Source organism: Oncorhynchus nerka, linkage group LG26, assembly GCF_034236695.1.
Source record: "Oncorhynchus nerka isolate Pitt River linkage group LG26, Oner_Uvic_2.0, whole genome shotgun sequence".
Taxonomy (NCBI): Eukaryota; Metazoa; Chordata; class Actinopteri; order Salmoniformes; family Salmonidae; genus Oncorhynchus; species Oncorhynchus nerka.
In genome coordinates, this window is record NC_088421.1 from 6,299,785 (window position 1) to 6,311,996 (window position 12,212).

Sequence of the window (12,212 nt, forward strand, 5' to 3'; positions counted from 1 at the left end):
GTCACGTTCCTTCACGTTCCTCAACACATCCTATGTTCTGATGTCACACCCACACAACCCCATAGCCTTGGTTACGGCTAAGTGTTTCATACTCAATCCAATGCAACATGAAACAGTACAGTATGAAACCGAGAAGAAAATACCATTATTCCATAGTTCATAATACTCTATAATAATCACGCCAAGATTTGTGTTATTTAATGGCTCAGTAGACAGGATCCACGTTCTTGTGCTCGATACTTGTCACTCACCGGGGGGGATATGTCATTATGTGTACCACCAGCCCGGCCCTCAACCCTGCAGTGCATGCTCTGTCATGACCCATCAATGTCTAAATTGATTTTCTGACTCATGACAAGGTTGGATGAATGAGGTGGTGAATGTAATGCAGCGCTGGTTTGACCTAGGTGTAATGCAGCCTTGTTCGGTTTTGTCCAGCATATTAGTGAAGTGTGTCCTGCTGGAGTGGCGTGTATTATTCAAATACATTCACACACACAGGCACGCACGCACGCACGCACGCACGCACGCACGCACAACACACACACACACACACACACACACACAAACAAATCCACTCTGAGACTCAAACACATGTTCACACAAGCGCAGTCTTCTTTTGTGAGTTTCATTCTGGACTCCCAGGGCTCACCCGCTGGGCAAAAACTGGTTGAGTCAACGTTGTTTCCACCAAGAAAACGGGATGACGTTGAATCAACGTGGAGAAATGATTGGATTTGAAAAAAGTAATCAACGTAAGGAAATTGTTTTACCTCAATCCAATGACAATGACATGGTGACTCAACCAAATGTAAACCAAAACTAGATGCTGAAATTATGTCTGTTTGGGAAGGTGTTGACCAGTGAAGGCGCTGTGCGGTGGTGAAGGCAGTGATACGTGACAAACAGCATGCCACTAACAACCCAACATGTCAGTCAGCCAAAAACCACGCATGTCTGTGTTTTCTCAAAGGCCACACCAACACAGATTATCTGGACTCTGAGATTAAACATATAGTGTAAGAGAATGTTTAGAACAGATTATCCTGGATTAATCTGGTCCGATTAATGTCAGCAAGATACTGTCTCACTGCTTCAATTGCTCCAATCATCAAGAAGACTCATTTGAGTTGAGACAACAGAGGAAGATTGTTTAGGCTCACTCAATCTGGTTAACATAGTTACATCTTCGACATCAGTGCCCTGTTTATTAACCTCTGACCATCTCAGCTAATATGGAGAGTGGTGTGTGATAAAGATATTGGGATTGGTCGTACTGTATGTATGTAGAGAATAGAGGGCAGGAAAAGCTAAGGTCGTAAAGTAGCAGACAGGCCGGCCAGCGCTGGTCTACTGTTTACTTCCTAAACTGAAATGAAACAGCTAGCAGGAACAGATGTCTGGGATGGACACACACACACACACACACACACACACACACACACACACCTGAGACTTCGTTACTCCTTCTCCGCACATGGGCTGAACTCGCTGAAATCACGGCCTGTTTTATCTTTTCATTTGATCTGGCTGTGATAAAGCTGTCCTTTTTAATATTTCATACACACACACACACACACACACAACAACAAAAAAGGTTGGCTCTAAAGCCCCTCTGGCTACTTCACGGGTATAGACCTCTCACAGGAGAATGGTAGCTGTGTGAGTCATACATTGTACGTACTGTAAAGGCAGAAGAAAAGTCCCTGAAAGGAGTACTTTCTCATTCACATGCCTTGTTTTGAGAGATTATAGGCCTTCAATGTCTTTTGGCATAAAATCGAAAGTCAAAAGGTGCGTTTTTTCTTTTATATATCCTCCTATTATATCCCCTCTAATCTGCTCTTCAGGACTGATTACAAAATCGATAATACAATTTGAAGGATTATCAGATTACGGAGATGAATCAAAATATCTTCACTGCCTGAATGCATTATACAGTTGAAAAACAATGCACATCATTGTCACTCCTGGGTGTATACGCTCTTCTTTGATCGTGTAATGCTTTGCTGTACAGTATCAGTGCGTTCAATGCATGCGGATTGTTTGGGTAGCTCGGCCAAGGAAACCACTTCTAAGAGGTTTAGTGTCTGCACATAAGCTTCCGTTACACTTTGTTTGGGTAGTCCTAAACCTCCTATTCAAACTCAGTGAACACCCCAGGCCTGGTTTAGTGTGCGGACACGTTTAGATCGAATGACTTGAGGTTATTTTCAGTCCGGGAACACAATGGTAAGAAGAGGGTAAACACATTGCTATGCCTACTTGTTCAAGCCCCACTGAGTTAAGGCACCCAATGCACTGTGAACGGTATTGCCGAGTTTGAGTTGTAGACAAAGCATCCGTGGAAGAACACTTCTGCTTCACCCTTCCTTTCATTCACACTTGCTGACATCTGGTAAGATACTGCCGAGCACTGAAACATACAGACGCATAAGTGTAAAAGAGGTAAAGGTGCTTTTGTATGGGACGAGGACTTAGTTGTTTGTGTGGGAACTTCAGCTGACATGTATCGAATTGTGTTGAATTGGGCGGACCTGAATTACTTTCGCGTTATACCCATGTGGATATTTCTCGTGCACAAGTTTTGTAATTGCCACCACTTGGAAACTTTGTACACAACTTCATGATTCGTCAATTATTTGAACACTTCAGTGATTACGAAAGAGGAAAAGATTTATCAGGGAAACAACGACTTTAGATGATCATTGACTTTCCACTGATCCCTGAACTAGGAGGACCTGGCGGATTCTATTCCCGTCCATACTGACGTAGCAGCAGGAGGAAGAGACAGGGGATGTAGAGGATAGGAGGCTACAGACCTCAGAGACACATGGTCTCAGTGTGAAGTGATGGCCCCTGGCCAGCTTTCCTCAGCTCCCCAGTGAACTGAGAAACGCACCGACAGCGAACAGACCAAGGACCCCAGCACTGCACTGGCAGGGTGTTACCAACGCAGTGATATGCCATTTGGACTGTGAAACACACCAGGGGGAATCTGCGTCAGTGGAAAAAGGACAAGCAGAGCAGCACTGCTGTTATCCACTAATGGAAAACCCCCTGTTGTGAAAACGACAGAGGCATTATTCACGTAGCTAACCAGTATCTTTGCCTGATCTATCCCCCCTCATTTTGTTAACAGGTAAAGGAGCAGGCGCTTATACAACCGGGTCTCAGAGCATTTCGTATTATTTTGTATGTAAATCCGAGGACTCAATTTTTCAAATTTTATTAGTCACATGCGCCGAATACAACAGTGAAATGCTTATGGTATTCTAAGTTTCGTATAGTATGTATTTTTTTTGTGGATGTCCATCGCATATTTCGTATGATATGTTATGAATTACAATTCGTATTATATGTTATGAATAAGCTAACTGTATGATATGTTAACAATTCTAGCTAGGTGGCTAATGTTAGCTAGCTCACTAACATTAGCTAGGCTAGGGGTTCAAATCAAATCAAATGTATTAGTCACATGTTCCGAATACAACAGGGAAATGCTTACTTATGAGCCCCCAACCAACAATGCTGTTTCAAAAAATATGGACAAGAGATTAAAGAACAGCAGTAAAACAACAATAACGAGACTATATACAGGAGGGTACCAGTACAGAGTCAATGTGAGGGGGCACCGGTTAGTTGAGGTAGTATGTACATGTAGGTAGAGTTATTTTAGTGGCTATGCATGGGATGACAACAACAGAAAGTAGCAGTGGTGTAAAGAGGGTGAGGTGGGGTGGGGAGGCAATGCAAATAGTCTGGGTAGCCAATTGATTAGATGTTCAGGAGTCTTATGGCTTGGGGGTAGAAGCTGTTTAGAAGTCTCTTGGACCTAGACTTGGCGCTCCGGTACCGCTTGCCATACGGTAGCAGAGAGAACATTCAATGACAAGGCTGGAGTCTTTGACAATTTTTAGGGCCTCCTCTGACACCACCTGGTATAGAGGTCCTGGATGGCAGGAAGCATGGCCCCAGTGATGTGCTGGGCCATTCGCACTACCCTCTGGAGTGCCTCTTCATCCTGCTGCTTAGGCCGAGCAGTTGCCATACCAGGCAGTGATGCAACCAGCAACATGCTCTCAATGGTGCAGCTGTAGAACCTTTTGAGGATCTGAGGACCCATGATAGATAGGGTTAGGGTTAAGTTTAGGAGTTAAGTTAAATAGTTAAACTAGGGTTATGGGAAGGGTTAGGGGAAGGGTTCGCTAACATGCTAAGTAGTTGCAAAGTAGCAAAATGCTTCTAATTAGCCAAAATGCTCAAGTTATCTGTGATAATTTCTGAACTCGCAACCTTTGAGTAGCTAGACATTCCCATTATATGCCTACCCATCCACCCCGACCAGCCACCTTCCTTTTGTTTTTGCCTTAGGTAAACATCTGTCTTATGTAACAAAACGTAACATATCATACTAAATGGAGTGTCTCTGATTTATGTACAGAATAATACGAAATGCTCTGAGACCAGGTTGGTTTGCAACACCCATGACGCTGTCCAAGTTCGTTCACAGTGGGGAGGGGGTTTAAAGCATGAAACGGGAAATGCTGATGCTTTCAAGAATGTGCATAGTGAAGATACAGGACTCCCTGGGGAGAGGGATATTAACCAAGAGATAAGCCAGTAAGATGAGAGGAACTGTGGTGATGTGGGAAGGGGTTTGCTGTCAACCCTACTGTACCACTAGGCCCTTGAGATCACATGTAGTAAAGATCCACTCAGCACAGTGCCCTGGGCTGTACAGCAGCACAAACTCCCTCAAAACTGTGATACTATTCATATAATAAAGTGTAAGACATAAGCCAGTGTTCTCACTTGGAACAAACACGGCGGAACTTTGGATCCCAAAGCAGCTGCTCGCCCACTTTCAGAGCACGCATTCTAGCGTGACGGCTGGAGTGGTGCCTGTCAGTGATTGTCACAGCTCACCTGGCACTGGCTGGCATCGACGCATCAGACGAAAAGCTGTCTAGCCTAGTGCCAGCCAATGTTTCACCTTGGCCTTATTTGTTATTAACTTTGCTTGAGCCCACTTCATTAGAGTCCGTTTTGCAGAGTTCCCGTTCAAACATGTTGTTAAAGACCTTTGTTGCCAAGGTACCGAACATGAACTTAACATCAGCATTGAATCAAGCTGCAAATCATTGACATAAATACAGCACCCTGTTGATAGGGACATTCTGCTACCAAAAAGGAACATTAAAGCAAAAAGCTGCAGAGATACTGTACCACAACACTTCTACCCAACTTAGAGATATCCTCATTGTAAACCAAGGCACTTTTCCGGTTACTTAAAGGGGACGATTACAGGCTTGTTTTAACAGCGATGTGGCATGTTTTTTTCCTGGAGTGGGGTCCCTGATCCTGCTTTCTTTTTTACAAGAGCCCAGAGCTCAGAAATATGAAACAGAGCCTTCAGCCCACTGCTGGTTAGTGCTTCAAAGGGCTTCCTGAGGTAGCCAATGGAACTATGTATGTTCAGTCTTTATTTGGTTTAATGGATCTTAGCCACGTGTCTGTCTAATTTCACTTCGCTTCACTAACGACTTTTTTAACTAATTCTACCCTGACCAAAGTACTAATTACATAGTTTAGGACTTCAACCTGTAGCACGTTCCAAAAGTGTAATGAATGTTGCGTACCAACTACGTCTGATGGCCAGAGAATGGGAGAGGCTGAGGAGATTGAACTCATGCCCTTAATCCTTACAACTCCATAAAGAGACTTCTTGATGATTGGGGTGATGGGAGTCATTTATGACAACCTTCAAGGCATTCTGGAACATCATGGGACCATTGATTATGCTACTTTGCTTCAATACCCAGGTACTCTCTAACCTTGACGACGAGGTCGTTTTAGTCATCGAGTCATTATAGAGAGACCCGGTGACCCATCTAAGGCAAGGCATTATCTTGATGAGTAACCTGTACTCACACACACAGCCACACACATATACACACACAACTCACAGATGCAATTTCCATTCCCCACACACACTCCAGCGTTACATCCTCCTGAAAAGGTCAAGTCAAATAGCCTGCAGTTGAGCAAGCAGATGCACTAACCAGTCACACAGATAGCTGACTTGACTCTAGTGTAAACACGTGATGTTTGTTCATCAACGTATTTGACGTTGGGGGATGAAATAATACTTATTAATGGCTCAACAGACCCCATTTCTGCGATCTGGGTTAATGGTGTATAATGTAAGATACATGAATAGAAATTGACTAAAAGAACCAGTCAATTCTCGTTTATACTGATTCAGAATCACTTTATCTGGTAATGCACAATGGCAGAAGTGTGGTATATCAAAAAGGACATAATTATTCTTCTTCTTTTTTTACCAAGGCTGGAACTTGCCTAAATAAAAAAAACAAGGAAGGGATGACTCCCTGTGTCTCTCTGCTGAGTAAACTGAACTCACATGTTCATCTCATTCTGCTAGAAGTTAGTGATTCAGAGAATCTCTGACCTTTAATTATTGGATTTCTGCCACACAACACACAAGGGAATAGTTAGCCCAGATATGATATTTTTTATATATTAATAATACAAACCCAAGCTGGGGCTTCGGTTGACATTTTCAGCTGCCCATGAGACCTGCACATGTGTGGTGGTGTTGTTTACCCGTGTGTGCCTGCTCTGGGAGGCAGGACTCTGGGGTGAGGGGTCATGGGAGGCTTCAGCTTGACCTGGTGGTGTCTTCAAACGGCTTGTTGCAGTGGAAGCCCCTTCATAGTTCAACAGCAGGTGACTGCTACTCAAACTCTAAATGAAAATGTCATTGAGCTTTACAAAGTACTAAGTTACTTACAGTAAACTTAAGTAAAAATACTATAAAGTACTTCTAAAGTAGTTACTTTACTATTTATATTTGTGACAAATTTTACTTTTACTTCACGGCATTCCTAAAGTAAATAATGTCCTTTTTACTCCATACATTTTCCCTGACACCCAAAAGCATTCGTTACATGTTGAATGCTTGGAAAATGGTCAAATGCACACACTTATCAAGAGAACATCCCCGGTCAGCCCTACTGCCTCTGATCTAGCGAACTCACCAAACACAAATGCTTTGTTGTAAATTATTGTCTAAGTGTTGGAGTGTGCTGCTGGCGATCCGTAAATAGTATAAGGATTTTGAAATGTTTTATGCTTTACTTTTACTTTTGATACTTACGTATATATTATAGCAATTACATTTACAATTGATACTTAATTATATTTAAAATGAAATACTTTTAGACTTTTACTCAAGTAGTGTTTTACTTGGTAAAATTACTTGAGAAATAGTGATAACCAACAAGTAATCTAACTAACAATTCTAAAACTACTGTCTTATACACAGTGTAAGGGGATAAAGAATATGTACATAAGGATTTTAGATTTTTACTCAAGTAGTGTTTTACTTGGTAACTTTCACTATTACTTGAGTCATTTTCTATTAAGGTATCTTTGCTTTTACTTAAGAATGACAATTGGGTACCTTTTCCACCACTGCAAAGTTACATACAGTATACACACACACACACACACACACACACACACACACACACACACACAAACTTGGGTTCCCCATTGATTACTATTGCCACAACAAACAGGAAACTATTAGGTGATTCCAGTGCACCCAGAAATCTATTTGAACCATTTCAAAATCAGAACTTTAACCAAGAGGGTACATCGACGACAATGTATTATTCAAGTAGCTATGATGTATTATGCATTTGGCGCTTGTTCCTAGTATTGTATTAGAGTAGTAGACGATACAGAATAGAATGAACGAGAATATAACATCCCATAGAACATGTCCAAAATAGAACACAGTCTAGAACAGAACATCTCTAATGAGTTCTAGGTGGGAATACTTATGTAGCCACTGCATGTTGTGGATGTTGATATGCATAATATCCTGTTCAGGTAAACCACTTTAGATATACTGTACATGGTACTTAGCTCAGCTGCAGCCTCATTGGTGTGGTTTGAACCTCATTATCTGGTAGGACTGCTCTGGGATTGAATGGTCTTGGTTTTACCACACTTGTGGCTGTGCCCCCATATTTACCCAGCCCGGTGTGGCTTTAAACACTGCACCACACCCCAGTTATTTTTCACAGTCCCATTTAACTTCTTGTGAAGTAATCTGTTATTCTGCAGATCCCTGCTGCTCAGCTATGCTTGGTGGTTAAGGTCTGGATGCTGGAGTTGGAAGTAAGAACGAGAAGTGTGTCCGATTTTTGACAAGATTCTGTTGCCAGAGATTTGAACTACGACTGAGCCCAGAGAACAGAAAGCAAGTGTGTGTGTGTGTGTGTGTGTGTGTGTGTGTGTGTGTGTGTGTGTGTGTGTGTGTGTGTGTGTGTGCGTGTAACTTGGTCTCAGGGCAATTTGTTTTATTCTGTGACACTCCAGTAATATATGTTACATTGTGTTAAATTACATTATGAATGGAATAGCAGTCGTAAAATATCATATGAATTAGAGGACATATAGCAGGGTTCCCCACTGTTGCCCCCTGTTTTTTTTATTATGGCCCCCAAGTATATATAAAAAAATATATATATTAGAATTTGCATTGTTGGACATAAAAGACTGTAAAAACACCAGCAAGTCTGCTCAATTGGATGATGTCATAGGTCTTGGAAGGGTCTTGGAAGTCATGTAGTATTATACGCATTTCTCTAAAACCAGGTTGCTTGTTGCGTCTTAACAACAAAGGAGAATTTACATTAGTGGTTAGGTGAACTAACTACAAAGGTTTGGATCGTTTACATTAAAAGTTGGGGGAACTAAAGCGACAAAGGTTAGGTGAATTTACATAGAAGGATAGTTGAATTGGGTTTAAGTTTAGAACGAGGGTTTTTTAAATTAATTATTTATTTATTTTTTTTTATTTTACCATTATTGGGCAAGTCAGTTAAGAACACATTCTTATTTTCAATGACGGCCTGGGGGTTTTTTAAAATTTTTATTATTATTTTTTTTTTTTAATTTTACCTTTATTGGGCAAGTCAGTTAAGAACACATTCTTATTTTCAATGATGGCCTGGGTTAACTGCCTGTTCAGGGGCAGAACGACAGATTTGTACCTTGTCAGCTCGGGGGTTTGAACTCGCAACCTTCCGGTTACTAGTCCAACGCTCTAACCACTAGGCTACGCTGCCGCCCCGGTTAGTGGAAGGGTTTGCTAAAATACTACAGTTTTTCCTGACACGATTCCAACACGCAACCTTTGGATTGCTAGACAGTTGCGCATCACACTTACCCATCCTCCTTGACCAACCTCCCTACTTTTGTTTCCGTCTGAAGTAGCTAGACTACTAGTAGGTATCATAAGTCTTGCAGGTGCTCAGAAATATGTCAAGTATGTTTCATATGGCTCTGAGGCCAGGCTGGTGTGTGTGTGCGTATCAATTCCTCATTCCGAACCTCCACATATAGCCTGGGACCCCATACAGAGAAGCTTGTTTCTCTTCATTTAGATAAGGGCTACATCACTGCTGGTGGTCTGGGTGTGTTTGATAATTTAGTACGTAGAGTTTCTCTTGTCATTCATGGAGCTAGGCAACAGCTTGACAGTCTTGGCATGTTCTCAATAGAGATAGATAGAGGGTATGTCCCAAATGGCCCCGTATTCCCTATGTAGTGAACTACTTTTGACCAGACCCCTAGTCAAAAGTAGTGCACTATAAAGGGAATAGGGTGCCGATTAGGACGCAAGCAGAACCTTGGAACCTCAGTCCCTCCCCTGAAGACATCTCGCCAGTGTCCATCTTTGGCGGTCATGTCATGACACCTCTATTGATGCGTGATGACATCAACCCACAGACAGAGAGAGAGAATGCCTCCTATAGTGAGGTTGGAGGGCATTCGTTCTTAGAAACTGCCTTTGGGTAAACCAACTGGAGATGTTCTGTTCTGACCATTTTTAAAACCAAATCCTGTTTTAGAGACCCGAAACAACTGATGTGCCTGTTTTCATTCTAGTTCATGTCTACCGCTGTAAAATTCTTGTGAAAGAGGTTTGTTAGGATTTGAGAGTGTTTTATCCTCTTGGAGGCAAAAAGGGGACTTACTGAAAATATAATATATCCCATTTAGCAGACACTTTTAACCAGTCGTGCGTGCATATATTTGGCATATATTGAACCCTCAACCCTTGGTGTTGCAAGTACCATGCTCTACTGACTGAGTCACACAGAATCGCTGTGAACTGAATTTTTTTTAAATATATATTTTTAACCTTTGTAACCTCTACAGGATCGGTGTCCAGAACTCGGGACTGTTGCGCTAACGTAGGCTAATGCGATTAGCATGAGGTTGTAAATAACAAGAACATTTTCCAGGACATAGACATACCTATATATATTATATATATATATATATATTATATTATATTATATATATATTATTATTATTATTATTATTATTATATTATATATATATACTGATATTGGCTAAAAGCTTAAATTCTTGTTAATCTAACTGCACTGTCCAATTTACAGTAGCTGTTACAGTTAAAGAATACCATGCTATTGTTTGAGGAGAGTGCACAGTTATGAACTTGAAAATGTATTAATACACTAATTAGGCACATTTGGGCAATCTTTACCAGATCTAATGTGTTATATTCTCCTACATTAATTTCACATTTACACAAACTTCAAAATGTTTCCTTTCAAATGGTATGAAGAATATGCATATCCTTGCCACAGGCAGTTAGATTTGGGTATGTCATTTTTGGCAAAAATTGAGTTTAACTAGGCAAGTCAGTTAAGAACAAATTCTTATTTACAGTGGCGGCCTACACCGGCCAAACCCGGACGACGCTGGACCAATTGTGTGCCGCCCTATGGGACTCCCATTCACGGCCTGTTGTAATGTAGCATGAAGTTACTGAAGCATCATATCCTGTTCTCCCTCGTATTGTTGTAAACGCTGTAAATTGGTCGTGTGCTTATAGTCAATACTCCCCAATGAATAAACTGTGCGCTGGGCAGGCTGGCACATTCAAGAAACACTGCAAATAGGTTTAGGGCCCGGAGAAGAGAATCGCAATTTGAGTTTGTGTTTATTGTCGCTTCACTTTGATCTCCTCTCTATCACTTTTCTAAAAACAAAAGTTGAAATTCCCTGTGAAATTACATGAATTGTCTTATTATTAATCAAATTAAAATGAAAGGAATAATGATGAAGTTCATTTTCAGGCCAGTCTTTTGCTCTTACACAGCACGGAGCTCCATCCAAGCCCTGTATTGCATTCCTCTTCAGGGCCATTCTGTTTCCCTTTTTTACATACATTGATATGCAGAGGCAAATAAATCAAAGAATCGTTTGATGCCTCTAATATCCCCATTTGTTCCTCTGAAGCCTGCACTTTAAAATAAATGAATGTGCACACTCTAACACAATCCCTGAGGCACTTGTCTGTGGAGAGCTGTGACGACCAGGGGCGCTTGCGTACAGTATGCATGTGTGCATGTGTGTGTGTGCCTTTCAAGGTGCGTTTTATATAAGATAATCCTTTTGAAAGTGTGTGTGTGTCTCTGTCCATTCCTCTAGATACTCTGTCAACAAGAGACTGTCTACATACACTCCACAAAAAGAAACATTCTGAAACCTCAACCTCCTTAGTGTTTGGATTTCAGATTAAAAGTGACATTTCCTGTATGACACACACCAGATATTTTGGGTTTATGTGAGTGTCTGTACTTCAAATATTTGTCTTCTAGACTTCTTTTAAGTCCCTTTAATTTAATAGGATTTGATCGGTCAGCCCCCGGACTGCTCAAATGTCTACTTAATTGGAAACATAACACACGTGTATAACTCGGCATACCCACTAGCTAGAGTTAACCATACTCCAAAATATTTTCTCCCGAAGAAGACCATCGCAGTCCTTGTCTGTATCCCAAATGGGACCCTATTCCCTCTTCAGCCCAATACTTTTGACCAGGGCCCCATGTTCAAAATTAGTGCACGACAAAGGGAATAGAGTGCAATTTGGCATCCTCGTTCAGGCTTTGAGATCTCCATGAGCTGCATCTGTAAATAGAAATGAGGTAGATTTCTAGAGCTTCATACTTTCTTTGGCTGACAAATGACGAGTAAGACATGTAAGGTTATGTCTGGAGGGAACTGAGCCAGTAACCCTTTACTTTTTTTGTGAATTGTTGTACTCCATCCTAACAAATGGTTTTGTCCAGCAA

The 12,212-nt window shown here is 41.4% G+C and overlaps 1 protein-coding gene across 1 annotated transcript in view; it reads left to right on the top strand.

Annotated features, from left to right (window-relative positions):
* Positions 1-12,212, top strand: part of LOC115110128 (corticotropin-releasing factor receptor 1-like) — a 164,916-nt gene that overhangs the window by 111,357 nt on the left and 41,347 nt on the right. The window lies entirely within an intron of this gene.